At 45.1% G+C, this 18,873-nt stretch overlaps 2 pseudogenes; one reads left to right on the top strand and one right to left on the bottom strand.

Moving 5' to 3' along the window:
* Positions 1–663: 663 nt before the first annotated feature.
* Positions 664–12,021, top strand: LOC100412147 (haloacid dehalogenase-like hydrolase domain-containing 5; annotated as a pseudogene).
* LOC118150959 (aldo-keto reductase family 1 member B1 pseudogene) lies at positions 1,196–2,142 on the bottom strand (annotated as a pseudogene).
* Positions 12,022–18,873: the final 6,852 nt, after the last annotated feature.

The raw sequence follows: 18,873 nt of genomic DNA, 5'->3' as shown, positions 1-18,873 counted from the left end.
TCAGGCTGGTCTTGAACTCCTGACGTCAGGTGATCCACCTGCCTTGGCCTCCAAAGTGCTTGGATTACAGGTGTGAGCCACCGCACCCAGCCTAATTTTGTATTTTTCAGTAGAGACAGGCTTTCTCCTTGTTGGTCAGGCTGGTCTTGAATTCCTGACCTCAGGTGATCTGCCTGCCTGCGCTTCTCAAAGTGCTGGTATTACAGGCGTGAGCCACCGTGCCTGGCCTGATTTTTATTTATTTATTTATTATTTGTTTTATATATATATATAGATGGAGTTTCACTCTTGTCACCCAGTCTGGAGGGCAGTGGTGCGATTTTGGCTCACTGCAACTTCTGTCTCCCAGGTTCAAGCAATTCTCCTGTTTCAGCCCCCAAATAGCTGAGATTACAGGCACCTGCCATCACCCCCAGCTAATTTTTGTATTTTTAGTAGAGATAGGATTTCACCATGTTGGCCAGGCTGGTCCTGAATTCCTGAACTCAGGTGATCCACCTGCCTCAGCCTCCCAAAATGCTGGGATTTCAGGTGTGAGCCACCATGGCTGGCCTGCTGGTTTTGTTTCATAACCTCTTCTGCAAAGTACCAGTGGACTAAAGTTAGAATGGAAGCCCCTAGGAAGCTTCTTCCTGGGCCCTGGGCCTTATGCCCCCAGGGTGGATGGGTAAGGGGCTCTTCTAGGCTTGTTGGGGAGCTGTGCCCCTGCCCAGCTGGGCACACTGTGGGTGGAGGGCATGTGGATGGATCACCCTAGCTGGTATCTTAAGGGCCTACCTCATGCCCTGCAGCCCTCACCTGTGACTCTGCTTTTATTTTTCCTCCACAAAAGCACTTTTTATTTGAGGCAAAGAGAAGTCTTGCTGAAAGGGTTACAGATCCAAGCAGTCAAAACTCAGCTGTTAGTGGCACCATTTTGACCTGGCAGATTTTGCTTCTCTTTGGTCAGAAAAGGGTATTCAGGTTGTACTTTCCCGAGTGGGGCAAAAAGAAGGACAAAGCAAACTGGAAGAGACTTCTAGTCTACTGACAGGCCTTGTCAGATCCAACATCAAGCCAGACATGCTCTCACTGGCCACTCTATAAGTTGTTGTCCCACTGCTGAATGACACAGGCTATACTACATTTGCAAGGAAAAAAATGAGGCAGGAAACACAGGTATAGGTCACTTATGGACAAGCAGGCATCCACAGCTTCAAAACTCTTCATGGAAAATGTAATCCTTGTGGGAGGCACAGCTCACCAAGGCACAGACCCTCCAGTTCCAGACTCAGTTGTAGCTGAGTAAGGTGGTCATATCCTGGCTGCTCTGTTCAGAGTCAAAGACCTTAAAGTTCTCAGCAATGCATTCTGGTGTCACAGACTCGGGGATCACCACCAAGTTCTTCTGCCTGAGGACCCAGATCAGCACCTGGGCTGTAGTTTTATTGTGCTTGTCTGTGATTGCTTTGATCCTGGGATTCTCCAAGAGGGAAGCATGCTCAGGCTTGGCCCAGGGCCTGTCAGGAGAGCTGAGGGGGCTGTAGGTGGTCACCACAATGCCTTTGGACTGGCAGTACTGGATTAACTTCTGAGTGAGGTATGGGTGGCACTCAATCTGGTTAACTGCAGGCTTATACTTTAAGCCAGGTTTGTTTAAGATCCTCTCCACCTGGAGATGGTTGAAGTTGGAGATGCCATAGCTTTCACCAGCCCTTCATCCACCAGCTCTTCCATAGCCCCCCATGTGTCCAGAATGTTGGTGTCACTGGGAATCACATTGCCCAACTCATCCAATGGGAAATGTTCCTTCCCAGGCTTAAAGTCAGTTGGCTAGTGAATAAGGTCCAGGTAGTCCAGCTTGAGGTTGCTGAGCATCTTCAGGCAGGCTCATTTCAGCAGGCCCTTCTCATGGAACCTGCACCACAGCTTGCTGCTGATGAAGAGATCCTCATGCTTTACCACCTTTTCCCTGAGCTTCTCCTGAATGGTTCCCCCCACCTCATTTTCATTGTGGTACACATGGGCACAGTCAATGTGGTGGTACCCAACGTTGATGGCCACCTTCACAGTTCCAGTCACCTGGCCTGGAGGGGACTTCCAGGTGCCCAGCCCGAGGATGGGCATCTTAGCACCATTGTTGAGCACAAGGTGGCTTGCCATTGCTGCTGCACTCCCCAGACCCCTGCCCGGAACCATACCCCCTCTGTTCTTTAAAGGGGTGCTCCTCCTAGAGGAGCCGGTCCACTGGGAGACCAGCCTGAAGCTGATCATGGATGTCCTCCTCAGTAATGGGATCCCTGGGACTAGCCTGGAGACAGCCCCCTACCCCACCTCCCTGTCCTGGCTAGCAACATGGATCTCCTGTGGATGGCTGAAGCCAAGATGCTGAGGTGAGGACACAAAGCTCTGGCCTTGGCCTGGTGGCCCACTCCTGGCTGCTGCTTGGGCAGTCCTGTGGGCAGTTCCCACTGTCATTCTGACACCCAGGGTAGTTGGACCTTACTTAGGTAGGCCTCATTGCTGCAATAACCTGGCCTTTGGAAGGGCTTTCAAGGATCACTTTACATGTTGGTTACTAAACCTAAACTACAGATTACAAAGTCTGAGGAGAGGATGCTTCACACATGCCCCCTGCCCTGGTAATCTTAACTGAACACTCTCCTCGTGTCTAGTGGAACCTAAACCATGGACACCTTTTGTGCCGTATCAGTGCACATTATTCAGTTGCTCTTCCTTCCTTGGCTCCACCCTGCAGCATTGGTTCTTTCACTTTCTTGTTTCTTTGCACCCTTAAGACAGAGGGAAGGGGAAGCAAGAATTTATCTTTTTTGGCAGGCACAGTGATCTCACTGTCTCATCTAGGCTGGAGTGCAGTGATGCAATCAAAACTTACTACATCCTTGAACTCCTGGCCTCAAGTGATCCCCCTGCTTCAGCCTCCCAAAGGGCTGGGATTATAGATGTGTACCATCCCGCAGGCCAAGGATTGTTCTGATGGTTGTATAGACCAGAAAACTGAGACCCAGAGAATAAGTGGCTTTCTCAGGCCATTGCAAGTGCCTACACTCCCTGCTCAGCTGTGTTGATGTCATTGGTCCTGTTTTATTCTGCAGCTAGCAAGCGCAAGTACAGGCTGCCCTTTTTTGGCCCTCAAGGTGCTTACTCAAAGTCCAGCTGACAGTTGCTGTGTACTGTTTGGCTGCTGTTATCTGCATGGGCAGACTCTTGAGTTTCAGCCTGTGGCTGCCCTCCAGTCAACCTTGTGAGTGCTCATCAGCAGAGGGTGGGCACGGCCCAGTGTTGCCTCAGGGCACGTCTTAGTAGCCCCAGAGAGATGGGGGGTGCTCTTGTCAGTTTTAAAGTGTGTCTCTGTGGCTTGAAGCTTGGCATTGCCTCTGAAGTATTATTCCTAGAGGAGGGTATGCTAACACTATACCAGGAAACTTGATTGGTTATGTTTCTGTGAACTAAAAAGCAAGAAGTGGATTTCAGTTTATAAACCAGATCTGAGATAAACTTTTCTAATTAAAAACAATTTATTACATACATGACACTGAAACATGCGATGGCTCATGCTTGTAGTACCAACACTTTGGGAGGCCAAGGTGGGTGGATCACCTGAAGTCAGGAGTTTGAGACCAGCCTGGCCAACATGGCAAAACCCTATCTCTACTAAAAAAAAAAAACAAAAATTAGTCAGACATGGTGGCAGGCGCCTGTAATTTCAGCTACTTGGGAGGCTGAGGCAGGAGAATCGCTTGAACCCAGGAGGTGGAGGTTGCAGTGATCCAAGATTGCACCCAAGCACAAGCTATCATATTTTTTTTAAAATTTTTTATTGGATTTTAGGTTTTGGGGTACATGAGCAGAGCATATAAGACAGTTGCATAGGAACACACATGGCAGTGTGCTTTTCTTTCCTTCTCCCCTTCACCCACATTTGGCATCTCTCCCCAGGCTATCCCTCCCCACCTACCCCTCCCACTGGCCCTCCCCTTCTCCCCCAACAGACCCCAGTGTTTAGTACTCCCATTTCTGTGTCCATGTGTTCTCATTTTTCATCACCCACCTATGAGTGAGAATATGCCGTGCTTCATTTTCTGTTCTTGTGTCAGTTTGCTGAGGATGATGTTCTCCAGATTCATCCATGTCCCTACAAACGACACAAACTCATCATTTCTGATTGCTGCATAATATTCCATGGTGTATATGTGCCACATTTTTCCAATCCAGTCTATTATCAATGGGCATTTTGGTTGATTCCAGGTCTTTGCTATTGTAAACAGTGCTGCAATGAACATTCGTGTACATGTGTCCTTATAGTAGAACGATTTATAGTCTTTTGGATATATACCCAGTAATGGGATTGCTGGGTCAAATGGAATTTCTATTTCTAAGGCCTTGAGGAATCGCCACACTGTCTTCCACAATGGTTGAACTAATTTACACTCCCACCAACAGTGTAAAAGTGTTCCTTTTTCTCCACATCCTCTCCAGCATCTGTTGTCTCCAGATTTTTTAATGATCGCCATTCTAACTGGCGTGAGATGGTATCTCAATGTGGTTTTGATTTGCATCTCTCTGATGACCAGTGACGATGAGCATTTTTTCATATGATTGTTGGCCTCATATATGTCTTCTTTCGTAAAGTGTCTGTTCATATCCTTTGCCCACTTTTGAATGGGCTTGTTTGTTTTTTTCCTGTAAATCTGTTTGAGTTCTTTGTAAATTATGGATATCAGCCCTTTGTCAGATGGGTAAACTGCAAAAATGTTTTCCCATTCTGTTGGTTGCTGATCCACTCTAGTGACTGTTTCTTTTGCCATGCAGAAGCTGTGAAGTTTGATTAGGTCCCATTTGTCTATTTTGGCTTTTGTTGCCAATGCTTTTGGTGTTTTGTTCATGAAGTCCTTGCCTACTCCTATGTCCTGGATAGTTTTGCCTAGATTTCCTTCTAGGGTTTTTATCGTGCCAGGTCGTATGTTTAAGTCTTTAATCCATCTGGAGTTAATTTTAGTGTAAGGTGTCGGGAAGGGGTCAAGTTTCTGGTTTCTGCACATGGCTAGCCAGTTTTCCCAACATCATTTGCTAAACAGGGAGTCCTTTCCCCCTTGCGTGTTTTTGTCAGGTTTATCAAAGATTGTATAGTTATAGATATGTTGTGTTGCCTCTGGTGTCTCTGTTTTGTTCCATTGGTCTATATCTCTGTTTTGGTACCAGTACCATGCTGTTTTGATTACTGTAGCCTTGTAGTATAGTTTAAAATCCAGTAGTGTGATGCCCCTGGCTGTGTCCTTTTTGCTTAGAATTGACTTGGCTATGCGGGCTCTCTTTTGGTTCCATATGAAGTTCATGGTGGTTTTTTCCAGTTCTGTGAAGAAAGTCAATGGTAGCTTGATGGGGATAGCGTTGATTCTGTAAATTACTTTGGGCAGTATAGCCATTTTCACGATATTAATTCTTCCTAACCATGAACATGGAATGTTTCTTCATCTGTTTGTGTCCTCTCTGATTTCGTTGAGCAGTGGTTTGTAGTTCTCCTTGAAGAGGTCCCTTACGTTCCTTGTGAGTTGTATTCCAAGGTATTTTATTCTTTTTGTAGCAATTGTGAATGGCAGTTCGTTCTTGATTTGGCTTTCTTTAAGTCTGTTATTGGTGTAGATGAATGCTTGTGATTTTTGCACATTGATTTTATATTCTGAGACTTTGCTGAAGTTGTTTATCAGTTTCAGGAGTTTTTGGGCTGAGGCGATGGGGTCTTCTAGGTATACTATCATGTCGTCTGCAAATAGAGACAATTTGGCTTCCACCTTTCCTATTTGAATACCCTTTATTTCTTTTTCTTGCCTGATTGCTCTGGCTAGAACTTCCAGAACTATATTGAATAGGAGTGGTGAAAGAGGGCATCCTTGTCTAGTGCCAGATTTCAAAAGGAATGCTTCCAGTTTTTTCCCATTCAGTATATTGGCTGTTGGTTTGTCATAAATAGCTTTTATTACTTTGAGATACCTTTCCATCGATACCGGGTTTATTGAGTGTTTTTAGCATAAAGGGCTGTTGAATTTTGTCAAATGCCTTCTCTGCGTCAATTGAGATAATCATGTGTTTTGTTTTTGGTTCTGTTTATGTGGTGAATTACATTTATAGACTTGCGTATGTTGAACCAGCCTTGCATCCCCGGGATGAATCCTACTTGATCATGGTGAATAAGTTTTTTGATTTGCTGTTGCAATCGGCTTGCCAATATTTTATTGAAGATTTTTGCATCTATGTTCATCATGGATATTAGCCTGAAGTTTTCTTTTCTTTTTGGGTCTCTGCCGGGTTTTGGTATCAGGATGATGTTGGTCTCGTAAAATGATTTGGGAAGTATTCCCTCTTTTTGGATTGTTTGAAATAGTTTTAGAAGGAATGGTACCAGCTCCTCTTTGTGTGTCTGGTAGAATTCGGCTGTGAACCCGTCTGGACCTGGGCTTTTTTTGTGTGGTAGGCTCTTAATTGCTGCCTTGACTTCTGACCTTGTTATTGGTCTATTCATAGTTTCAGCTTCCTCCTGTTTTAGGCTTCAAGGACACAGGTGTCCAGGAATTTATCCATTTCTTCCAGGTTTAGTAGTTTATGTGCATAGAGTTGTCTGTAATATTCTCTGATGATGGTTTGAATTTCTGTGGAATCTGTGGTGATTTCCCCTTTATCAGTTTTTATTGCATCTATTTGGTTGTTCTCTCTTTTCTTTTTAATCAATCTGGCTAGTGGTCTGTCTATTTTGTTGATCTTTTCAAAAAACCACCTCTTGGATTTATTGATTTTTTGAAGGGTTTTTCGTGTCTCAGTCTCCTTCAGTTCAGCTCTGATCTTAGTTATTTCTTGTCTTCTGCTGGGTTTTGAGTTTTTTTGATCTTGTTCCTCTAGCTCTTTCAATTTTGACGATAGGGTGTCAATTTTGGATCTCTCCATTCTCCTCATATGGGCACTTATTGCTATATACTTTCCTCTAGAGACTGCTTTAAATGTGTCCCAGAGGTTCTGGCATGTTGTATCTTCGTTCTCATTGGTTTCGAAGAACTTCTTTGTCTCTGTCTTCATTTCATTGTTTACCCAGTCAACATTCAAGAGCCAGTTGTTCAGTTTCCATGAAGCTGTGCGGTTCTGGGTTGGTTTCTGAATTCTGAGTTCTAACTTGATTGCACTATGGTCTGAGAGGCTGTTTGTTATGATTTCAGTTGTTTTGCATTTGTTGAGCAGTGCCTTACTTCCAATTATGTGGTCAATTTTAGAGTAGGTGTGATGTGGTGCTGATAAGAATGTATATTATGTGGATTTGGTGTGGAGAGTTCTGTAGATGTCTATCAGGTTTGCTTGCTCCAGGTCTGAGTTCAAGCCCTGGATATCCTTGTTGATTTTCTGTCTGGTTGATCTGTCTAATATTGACAGTGGAGTGTTAGAGTCTCCCACTATTAGTGTGTGGGAGTCTAAGTCTCTTTGTAAGTCATTAAGAACTTGCCTTATGTATCTGGGTGCTCCTGCATTGGGTCCATATATGTTTACGATCGTTAGCTCTTCTTGTTTTATCAATCCTTTTACCATTATGTAATGGCCTTCTTTGTCTCTTTTGATCTTTGTTGCTTTCACGTCTATTTTATCAGAGATGAGAATTGCAACTCCTGCTTTTTTTTGCTCTCCATTTGCTTGGTAAATCTTCCTCCATCCCTTTATTTTGAGCCTTTGTGTATCCTTGCATGTGAGATGGGTTTCCTGGATACAGCACATTGATGGGTTTTGGCTTTTTGTCCAATTTGCCAGTCTGTGTCTTTTGATTGGTGCATTTAGTCCATTTACATTTAGGGTTAATATTGTTATGTGTGAATTTGATACTGCCATTTTGATGCTAATTGGCTGTTTTGCCTGTTAGTTGTTGTAGGTTCTTCATTATGTTGATGCTCTTTAGCATTTAGTGTGATTTTTGAATGGCTGGTACTGGTTGTTCCTTTCTATGTGTAGTGCCTCTTTTAGGAGCTCTTGTAAAGCAAGCCTGGTGGTGACAAAATCTCTGAGTACTTGCTTGTTCGCAAAGGATTTTATTTTTCCTTCACTTCTGAAGCTCAGTTTGGCTGGATATGAAATTCTGGGTTGAAAGTTCTTTTCTTTAAGAATGTTGAATATTGGCCCCCACTCTCTTCTGGCTTGTAGTGTTTCTGCCGAGAGATCTGCTGTGAGTCTGATGGGCTTCCCTTTGTGGGTAACTCGACCTTTCTCTCTGGCTGCCCTTTGTATTTTCTCCTTTATTTCAACCCTGTTGAATCTGACGATTATGTGCCTTGGGGTTGCTCTTCTTGCGGAATATCTTTGTGGTGTTCTCTGTATTTCCTGCATTTGAGTGTTGGCCTGTCTTGCTAGGTGGGGGAAGTTTTCCTGGATGATGTCCTGAAGAGTATTTTCCAGCTTGGATTCATTCTCTTCATCCCCTTCTGGTACACCTATCAAATGTAGGTTAGGTCTTTTCACATAGTCCCACATTTCTTGGAGACTTTGTTCATTCCATTTTGTGCTTTTTTCTCTAACCTTGGTTTCTCGTTTAATTTCATTGAGTTGGTCTTCGACTTCAGATATTCTTTCTTCTGCTTGGTCAATTCGGCTATTGAAACTTGTTCATGCTTCGGGAAGTTCTCATATTGTGTTTTTCAGCTCCTTTAATTCATTCATATTCCTCTCTAAGTTATCCATTCTTGTTATCCTTTCGTCATATCTTTTTTTAAGTTCCTTAATTTCTTTGCATTGGTTTAATACATGTTCTTTTAGCTCACAAAAGTTTCTCATTATCCACCTTCTGAAGTCTAATTCCGTCATTTCATCACAGTCATTCTCCGTCCAGCTTTGCTCCCTTGCTGGTGAGCAGTTTTGGTCCTTTGTAGGAGGCGAGGTGTTCTGGTTTCGGGTGTTTTCCTCCTTTTTGCGCTGGTTTCTTCCCATCTTTGTGGGTTTATCCACTTGTCGTCTGCATAGTTGTTGACTTTTCGATTGGGTCTCTGAGTGGACACCCAGATTGTTGATGATGAAGTATTTCTGTTACTTGGTTTTCCTTCTACCAGCCTAGCCCCTTCGCTGTACGACTGCTGAGGTCCACTCCAGGCCCTGCTTGTCTGGGGTGCACCTCTAGCAGCTGTGGCACAGTGAGGGATGCTACCCGTTTCTTTTTCTGCTATCTTTGTCCCAGGATGATGCCTGCCAAATGTCAGTCTTTTGGATATAGAGGGGTCTGGGAGCTGCTTGAGGAGACAGTCTGTACTTTTTTGGAGCTCAATTGCTGAGCTGTGAGCTCTGTTGTTCATTCAGGGCTGTTAGGCTGCTATGTTTGATTCTACTGCAACAGAGCTCATTAAAGAAAACCTTTTTTTTCTCAAATGCTCTGTGTTGGGGGGTTCGGGCTTTATTTTTTGATGTCCGATGAGGTGTCCTGCCCAGCTAGAAGGCAGACTAGCCACTGTTTGGCTGCCGAGGCTCCGCCCTGCTGTTGTGTGATTCGCCCTGTTCCTTCAGGCTCTGCTGTGGTCTCTGCCACGCCCTGCAGCGGAGTCTCTTCGTTGTAGTGTGTTTCCTCAGCAACGGCAGGCTGCGTCAGCAGTGGGCGTGTATCTCAGTAGGGATGGGTTGCCTCGGCAATGGCAGGCTGCGTCAGCAGTGGGCATGTATCTCAGTTGGGGCGGGTTGCCTCGGTAGTGGTGGACTCCCCTCCCCCACAGAGCGTCTCGGACAGTCTGCTCAGGATAGTTTGAAATCGCGGTTTTTTTCGTCCCACTGGGTATCCCAAACGATCTGTCCCTGCAATCCCCTGGGCTGGCCTACTGTCCAAGTCTCGTTCAGTCTCAAGTCCAGCCCTCTCAAGTCTCAGGTTGCCGGTTCAACAGGGCACCCGGACAAGCGCGCCCTGTGGGGATTGCTGGAGGGCCGGCCGCCACCACCCCAGCTGCCGGCTTTGCCAGGCAGAACTACTGCCTGGCGTCCCATGTCTTTTTTATACTTGGGAGTTTCCCCGTTCTGTGGGCAACAAAGATCAGTCTGGAAATGCAGCTCCAACTCACCTGTTTGCGGATTCAACGAGAGCTCCAATCCTGGGTTGTTCTCACAGCGCCATCTTGAGTCCTCCCCCACCAGCTATCATATTACTATTCCAGGTGGCAGGAAGGAGTTGGGGAGGCCAGAGAGGAATACCCTGTCACCAGTTTATCTTGTTTTATTTTTTTAGATGAAGTCCTGCTCTTTCACCCAGTCTGGAGTGCAGTGACAGAATCATGGCCCACTGCAACTTCCACCTATCAGGTTCAAGTGATTCTCCTGCCTCAGCCTCCCAAGTAGCTGGGACTACAGGTGTGTGCCATAACACCTGGCTCACTTTTACATTTTTAGTAGAGACAGGGTTTCACCATGTTGGCAAGACTTGTCCTGAATTCCTGATCTCAGTTGATCCACCTGCCTCAGCCTCCCAGAGTGCTAAGATTACAGGCATGAGCCACCATTCCTGTCCTCTGTCCCCAATTTTAAGGCTGCTTATTAAAAGTTTAGCCCAGGCCAGGCACAGTGGCTCACCCCTGTAACTTTGGGAGGCTGAGGCAGGCAGATCACAAGGTCAAAAGATCAAGACCATCCTGGCCAATCTGGTGAGACCCTGTCTCTACTAAATACAAAAAGTTAACCAGACATGGTGGTTCATGCCTGTAATCGCAGCTACTCAGGAGGCTGAGACATGGGAATCACTTGGATCTGGGAGGCAGAGGTTGCAGTGAGCCAAGATTGTACCACTGCACTACAGCCTGGTGACAGAGTGAGACTCCACCTCAAAATTAGGAAAAAATTTAGCCCAGCATTTGTGCGTTTCTTGACTGTAGCTTAATCACACAGCCATGCCTTATTGCGAGGGTGGCAAGGGAAGGTCTTTTTCACACTTAGTAGTAGTATGGTCAGCTGAAGCAGACACCAGCAAAGATGGGGAGAAGGGCAATGGTCATCTGCCCAGCTCTACAGCAGGATTTAAGATCTAGAATCAAACTGAGTTGCAATACTGGCTCTGTTATCTTGAACACATTACTGAATCTTGTGGTGCCTCAGTTTTTTTGTTCGTATAATGAGGATATTAGTGTCCTCTCCTAGGAGTTTTCTGAGAGGGAAATGTGAAACACCACTTCCAGTGCCAGCACAGTGTCTGCTACATGCCAGCTCTTACTCTGGGGAAGAGGCTGGTCTGCATGGGTGCTGCTTAGAAAATGGCAGTTGTGTTCTCTAGAGGGGCCCAGAGATCAGGAAGACTGAACTGCTTCATGGTCGTTTCTGGCAGGTTTGGCCATGGCACCTTTCTGCTTTTCCTGGAAACCATTTACCAGAAAGTGACTGGCAAGGAGCTGAGATATGAGGGCCTGATGGTCAAACCCAGCATCCTCACTTACCAGTATGCAGAGGAGCTGCTCAGGTAACAGGCAGAGAGGCGAAGCTGGGCTGACCGCATCCAGAAGCTCTATGCTGTGGGGTAGGCTCTACTTCCCCTCCTCCATCTCTTTCATGATGTCTCCTTCCCTCCATCTCTTCTCTTACCCCGTTTCCCTGTATCTGATTCACTCTTCTGCCCTGAAACTCTCCTCTGCTCCCTTTGCTTTGCAACACTGAGTTAGAGCTTTCTTCTTTTTCCTTTTCCAGTGTGGCTGCCCCTGCTGGGACAACCCTATGTCTGATGTGTATGATGCCAATCTGTTCCACCAGTACCTGCAGAAGGCAACATGTGATGGGGTGCCAGAACTTGGGGCTGGGGGCCCACGGCAGTAACCACCCTCAGCAAGTCAGAGCTGCATTTCCATCCTGGTGTGCGCAGGCATGTACAATCCCAGGGACCTGCAGTCCATGGAGCCTGTGCTTGGAGGAGAGAAGTCTCCATTCTATGGGCATTGAGACTTCTGCTTCATTTCAGGGCTCATGGAGGCCTCCCACATGGTGAAGGACATGAATGAGGCTGTGCAGCTGGTCTTCTGCAAGGAGGGCTGGGCTTGGGAGTGAGGACAGTTTGGTGGAGGTGAGTGGGTGAGGCCCATTGGCTGGGCTCTGGCCCATCACTGGGCTCAGGTCAGGGCTTGGTTCCCTTGCCACCCTTTCTGCTGCTTCATGAGTGTGGTGTTACTGGTTACTTGGAAGAAGACATGGCTTTTTTTCCTGCTGGGTAGCATTCTCTATGGAACTGTTGGAATTTTCTGGGCCCAGTTTCCATGTGCCTCTCCTGGCAGTCTAACCCCAGGCCAGTCTCTTTACTGGTGTGCCTCAGTGTCCTTCTCATTTCAGTAGGGACTTCTGGAAAGGGGGAGCAGTGTGGAATACTGTGGATGACTCTGCAGAGCCTTTGCTGGCACTGAAGGAGTGTGTCTGGTCGGCAGAGTATCTAACACCAGATGCTACTTTTTACTGTAGTTTATTACCCAGAGATTTGGGGCTAATTTTTTTACAATTAAAATAATAAATAGTCACAATGCCCTCTCTTGTGAAGCTCTGTCTGGAGTGTACTCAAAGTTTTGTGGGCAGAGGAGAGAGAGGTAGTGGTGCTGGGTGGCTCTGGGGCTTGGTGATGGGTGGCATTTCAACTCCACGAGGTACCCACGTCTCCTTTCCTACCTCCCGCCCACAAGCCCACACCCATTCTGGGCTGTAAAGCCTGAGGCTGTACAGGAATGAGTTATGCCTGGCTTTGGCATACACTTAGCAACTTCCCTAGTGTGGAAAAGAAGAGAGATCTTGTAACTGCTTTGTTCTAAAGAAAGCAGCTCTTCCTGCAGTGACTAGAAAACATGCTGCTTCTTGCCTCCCTTCCTTTAGGAGTAACCAACTTTATTTCTTCATTCGTCTGTGTCACTGGTAGCCTCAGCATCTGCAAATTCTCCAGACAGTTCTCGACCTCATTTTACTCCAGTGGCCGTTTGCATTTGACACAAATGATGTCTCCTTTCCTCGTTCTTTTTTTGTTTTAGATGAGCTGTCTGACTTGAGAGCTCGTCTGGGCTGCACCTGGAGCTGTTGCTCCAAGACATGATGCAACACTCTGAGAAGTGGGGCAGGCTCTGAACTCTGAAGCACCTTGGTGACAGCCATCTGAGCCATTGGCCAGGACAGTCCTGCTGGCTCATAATTGCATTGTGGCCAGCATTTTCCAAAGCATTTTGAAACTGGCATCATCTGTTCGTACTCTGTTAGAGCCTCGCAGAGCCCCTCAAGGAGAGAGAATTCTTACCTGTGCCATTTTCAGAAATGAAGGCACAAAGTCAGAAACCATTCACTCTTTTTTTTTTAGTTTAACAGAGTCTTGCTTTGTCACCCAGGCTGGAGTACAGTGGTGCCATCTTGGCTCACTGCAATCTCTGCCATCTGGGTTCAAGCAATTCTACTGCCTCAGCCTCCTGAGTAGCTGGGACTACAGACGAGTGCCATTATGCCCAGCTAGTTTTTGTAACCATTCCTTTATATATTTAGAATATTTTGAGGTGATTCCCCGCTATGTTGACTCAGCTGGTCTTAAACTTCTGGACTCAGGCAGGCAATCTTTCTGCCACAGCTTCCCAAAGTGGTGGGATTACAGGTGTGTGTCACCACACACTACACACTCAAGCTGGAGTGCAATGACATGATCTTACTCACTGCAACCTCTGCCTCCTGAGTTTAAGTGATTGTCCTGCCTCAGCCTCCTGAGTAGCTGGAAGTACAGGTGCCTGACACCATGCTCAGCTAATTTTTTCTATTTTCAGTGGAGACAGGGTTTCATGATGTTGGGCAGGCTGGTCTCGAACTTCTGACCTTAGGTGATCCACCCACTTTGGCCTTTCAAAGTGTTGAAATTACAGGTGTGAGCCACTGTGCCCAGCCTGTAATTTTTTGTTGAAACAGGAACTTAGTTATGTTATCCAGGCTGGTCTGGAACTCCTGGGCTCAAGTGATACCCCTGCCACAGCCTCCCAGACTGTTAGAATAACAGGCATGAGCCATGGTGCCCAGACCCTATTTCTTACTTGTTTGGATTTCCTAAAGATATCATAAGCTATTTCAAGCTGGGTGCAAAAGTGCAAGTGTCCTACCACATTACTTATGCAAATCTAGAGATCAGGCCCAGCCACTCAGCTCTGATTACAATTATGTCCCTTGGGGGCTTTGTCTAAACGCTGGAACCAAAACTCACATCCAGCTGCCATCATTTGTTCAATCCCAAAATGAATGAAAATGTTCTCTTTTTGTGTTTTGATGAAGCCAAGTGAATGGAAAAAAAAAGACTGAGTACATCAGATAGGATGTAAGGCCATATTTTTAATGAAATTATTAACATGGGACAAAACTTTATCAGGTGTTCACATTGAACATATAAAATCACCTTGGGTCTGAACCATTACCTTGGAATCAGAGCATGGGCACTTCCTTGGTGTTCCCCTTGGTGGCAGCCATCTGCTCTTGGCCTGGGGCAGGTGCAGGGAGTCTGCTGGTAATTGGGACACCCTGCAGAGCTGGGGTTGCTGTGGTAACCAGATGCTGCCTGGGGGGCGGAATTTTAAAATATCTCAGCTATAATAGTTTTTTTTTTTTTGTTACATTCTGTCACTTCCCCAGTGCTGCGTCGTGCTGCTGAGATGAGCCATGTGGATACACTGGGGGCCCTTGGCAGGCAGCTTCTGTGGGTGTTGGAAGTGGGAAGATGCTCTCAGTGTGAACTGCTGGGCAGCTGACAGCCTCAGATTTTGCCTCCATGTTCCTCCAGCTCTTGGTTTTAAAGCCTTGTGTCATTTTCTCTCTTTTTGAGGAAAGGGAGGGGGTGGAGAGAGTATAGGAGTTTAGCTTGAAAGTTTTTCCCTACCTCCTCCCACTCTGACTTGAGCTTTCTGGTTCTGCATTTCTAGGTGAGCAGCTGTGGCGTTGCTGGAGCCGTCTCATTGGGGAGGGAAGGGGTGTTCCTTTTTCCCTTTTTGTCTGCTTTTTTTCTATGGTCTTTCTAATTTCCTCTTTTGGCTTCATTTGTTCACATTTAAATGACTGTTGCACTCCTACTGAGCACAATGTTAAGAAATGAGGGCCGGAAGCAGTGGCTTATGCCTGTAATCCCAGCATTTTGGGAAGCCAAGGCAGGCAAATCACTTGAGGTCAGGAGTTTGAGACCAGCCTGGCCAGCATAGTGAAACCTCATCTCTACTAAGAAAAAAAATACAAAAATTAGCCAGGCCTGGTGGTGGGTGCCTGTGGTTCAGGTACTCAGGAGGCTGAGACAGTAGAATCACTTGAACCCAGGAGGCAGAGGTTGCAGTGAGCCAAGATCATGCCACTGCACTCCAGCCTGAACAGAGTGAGACTGTGTATCAAAAAAAGAGAGAAACTGCCCTTGCTTTAGAGGAGTCCATCCTGTCTTGACCCTGGACTTGCCTATCAGATATCAAGCATTTTTATAAAGTTACAGTAATCAAGACACTATTCTACTGGCAGAGGGAGAGATACAAATCAATGGGACAAAATGAAGTGCCCAGAAATAGACCTACACAGGTTTGAAAAGGCGGCTTCACAAAGTATTTCTTCCTCCTCCTCCACTTCTTCTTCTAATTCTTCTTCTTCTTCTTCTTCTTCTTCTTCTTCTTCTTCTTCTTCTTCTTCTTCTTCTTCTTCTTCTTCTTTCTTATTCTTATTCTTATTCTTCTTGTTTTCTTCTTTCTTCTTCTTCTTTCTTCTTCTTCTTCTTATTCTTCTTGTTTTCTTCTTTCTTCTTCTTCTTTCTTCTTCTTCTTATTCTTCTTGTTTTCTTCTTTCTTCTTCTTCTTTCTTCTTTCTTCTTCTTCTCTTTCTTCTTTCTTCTTCTTCTTATTCTTCTTGTTTTCTTCTTTCTTCTTCTTTCTTCTTTCTTCTTCTTCTCTTTCTTCTTTCTTCTTCTTATTCTTCTTGTTTTCTTCTTTCTTCTTCTTGTTTTCTTCTTTCTTCTTTCTTCTTCTTCTCTTTCTTCTTTCTTCTTCTTCTTCTTCTTGTTTTCTTTCTTCTTCTTCTTGTTTTCTTCTTTCTTCTTTCTTCTTGTTTTCTTCCTTCTTCTTCTTCTTCTTGTTTTCTTCTTTCTTCTTTCTTCTTCTTCTTGTTTTCTTCTTTCTTCTTCTTCTTTCTTCTTCTTGTTTTCTTCTTTCTTCTTCTTTCTCCTTTCTTCTTTTTCTTCCTTTCTTCTTTCTTCTTCTTCTTGTTTTCTTCTTTCTTCTCTTTCTTCTTTCTTCTTCTTCTTGTTTTCTTCTTTCTTCTTCTTCTTTCTTCTTTCTTCTTGTTTTCTTCTTTCTTCTTCTTGTTTTCTTCTTCTTTTTCTTCTTTCTTGTTTCTTCTTCTTTCTTCTTCTTCTTGTTTTCTTCTTTCTTCTTCTTTCTTCCTTCTTCTTCTTCCTTTCTTCTTTCTTCTTCTTCTTCTTGTTTTCTTTCTTCTTCTTCTTCTTCTTCTTCTTCTCCTCCTCCTCCTTCTTTCTCCTCCTCCTCCTCCTTCTTTTTCTTCTTCTTCTTCTCCTCCTCCTCCTTCTTTCTCCTCCTCCTCCTCCTCCTCCTCCTCCTCCTCCTCCTTCTTCTTCTTCTTTGCTTCTTCTTTTAAAATAGAGATGGGGTTTCACCATGTTGGTCAGATTGTTCTCGAACTCCTGACCTCGTGATACTCCCATCTTGACCTCCCAAAGTGTTGGGATTAAAGGCATGAGCCACTGCGCCCAGCTTCCTTCTGATTTCATAATCTCATATGGGTCAGGTGGCTACTCTTGACCTTTCCCCTTCAAGTGCCAGGTACCCAGGCACCCTCCAGTTGGTGGTGCTGTCATCTCCTACACATGGCTTGCAAGGTCTGTGGGAGAGAGCATGAATGTAAGACTGTGACAGGATTTATGGCCGAACCAGGCTGTGGTGGGTACCACTTGTGTATGTGTTCATTGGCTAGCCATATGGTTCTAATGTGACTAGAGAGAGGATGGAAAATGTGGTTTCTCAGCCTAGGAAGAGGAAATGGGATAGGACAGCATCTAGTCTGTCTCTGTTGCCATATTACTATTTACTAGGAATAAAGAAATTCTGGTCCAGGAGTGGTGGCTCATGCTGGTAATCCTAGCACGTTGGGAGGCTGAGGCAGGCAGATCATCAGGTTAGGAGTTTGAGACCAGCCTGACCAACATGGTGAAACCCCATCTCTACTAAAAATGCAAAAATTAGCTGGGCATGGTGGTGCATGCCTGTAATCCCTGCTACTCAGTAGGCTGAGGCAGGAAAATGGCTTGAACCTGGGAGGCGGAGGTTGCAGTGAGTGGAGATTGCGCCATTGCACTCCATCCTGGGTGACAGGGCAGGACTCCATCTCAAAAAAAAAAAAAAGACTAAAGGAAATTCCAGCCAGGTTTGGTGGCTTATGCCTGTAATCCCAGCACTCTGGGAGGCTGAGGCAGGAGGATTGCTTGAGCCTAGGAGTTTGAGACCAGCCAGGGCAACATAGGGAGGCCCTATCTCTACAAACAAACAAAAATAGCTGGGCATGGTGGCACATGCTGTAGTCACAGCTACTTGGAAAGCTTAGGCAGAAGGGTTGCTTGAGCTCAGGATTCATGGTTACAGTGAACTATGGTTGTGCCACTGCCCTCTGGTCTAGACAAGAGAGCAAGAGCAGTAAAGCCAAAAATTCTGTTTTGCTCAATTTTTGTTGAAATTCATAAATAGATATTAAGTGTTCATTGTTTTTCTGTATTTGATATGTTGATCTTAAGTGTTTCTCTTCTTTAACCTGTTAATATGGTAAGCTATATTAATAGATTTTTTTCTTTTCTTTTTCCTTTTTTTTTTTAAGAGATGGGGTTTCATGTTGGCCAGGATGGTCTCCATCTCTTGACCTCATAATGCACACGCCTTGGCCTCCCAAAGTGCTGAGATTATATATTATATATATATAATATACATATAAATATATATGTATGTATATATATTTTAAAGATGGGGTTTCACCATATTGGTCAGGCTGGTCTTGAACTCCTGACCTCAGGTGATCTGCCTGCCTCAGCCTGCCAAAGAGCTGGGATTACAGGCATGAGCCACTGCACCTGGCTTATTAATAGATTTTGTTTTCATCTTTTTTTTTTTTGGAGACAGGGTCTTGCTCTGTCACCCTGGCTGCAGTACAGTTGTGCAATCCTGCTCACTGCAGCCTCCACCTCCTGGGATTAAGCAGTTCTCCCACCTCAGCCTCTCAAGTAGTGGGACTACAGGCATGAGCCACCACACCCAGCTAATTCAATTTTTTATTTTTTGTAGAGGCATGGCCTCACCATGTTGCCTTGGCTGGCCTCAAACTCCTGGGCTTTAAGTGCTCCTCTCATCTTGGCCTCCAGAATGTTGATATTACAGGTGTGAGTCCCTATGCCCAGTCTGTTTTCAACTTTAACTCTTTTTGTCGTTCCTGGGATAAAACCAAATTGGTTATGTTACATGTTGCTGGCAGCTACTACAGCAACAGTTCAGGGGCTCTTCGTCAATGTTCACAAGTGTGATCAAGCTATGTGCAAGTTGATTCGGGCTGTTAAAATACCATAGTCTGTGTGTCCTCTGAAAACAAATTTATTTCTCATACTTTTGGAGACTTGGGACAATCCAAGAGCTTGGTAGCACCTTTAGTATTTTCTCTAAACTGGGTTCTTGTTCTTTTCTATATGGATGGGCTGATCATTTTTCAGAACTTTAAGTTCTTACTCCTTTTTGCTTAACAGTTCTGCCTTTATGTCACTTATGTCTCTCTTGAATCGTACTAGAAGCAGTCATAAGGAGCTAGGTTACTCCTTCAATACTTGGTTTAGAGATTTCCTAATCCCATTGTAAGTTTCATTGCTTGCAATTTTTACCTCCACAAAAT

The sequence above is a fragment of the Callithrix jacchus genome, chromosome 15, assembly GCF_049354715.1.
Source record: "Callithrix jacchus isolate 240 chromosome 15, calJac240_pri, whole genome shotgun sequence".
Lineage (NCBI taxonomy): Eukaryota > Metazoa > Chordata > Mammalia > Primates > Cebidae > Callithrix > Callithrix jacchus.
Note: the sequence above shows the minus strand (reverse complement) of the source record. Positions and strands in the feature narration are given on the sequence as shown.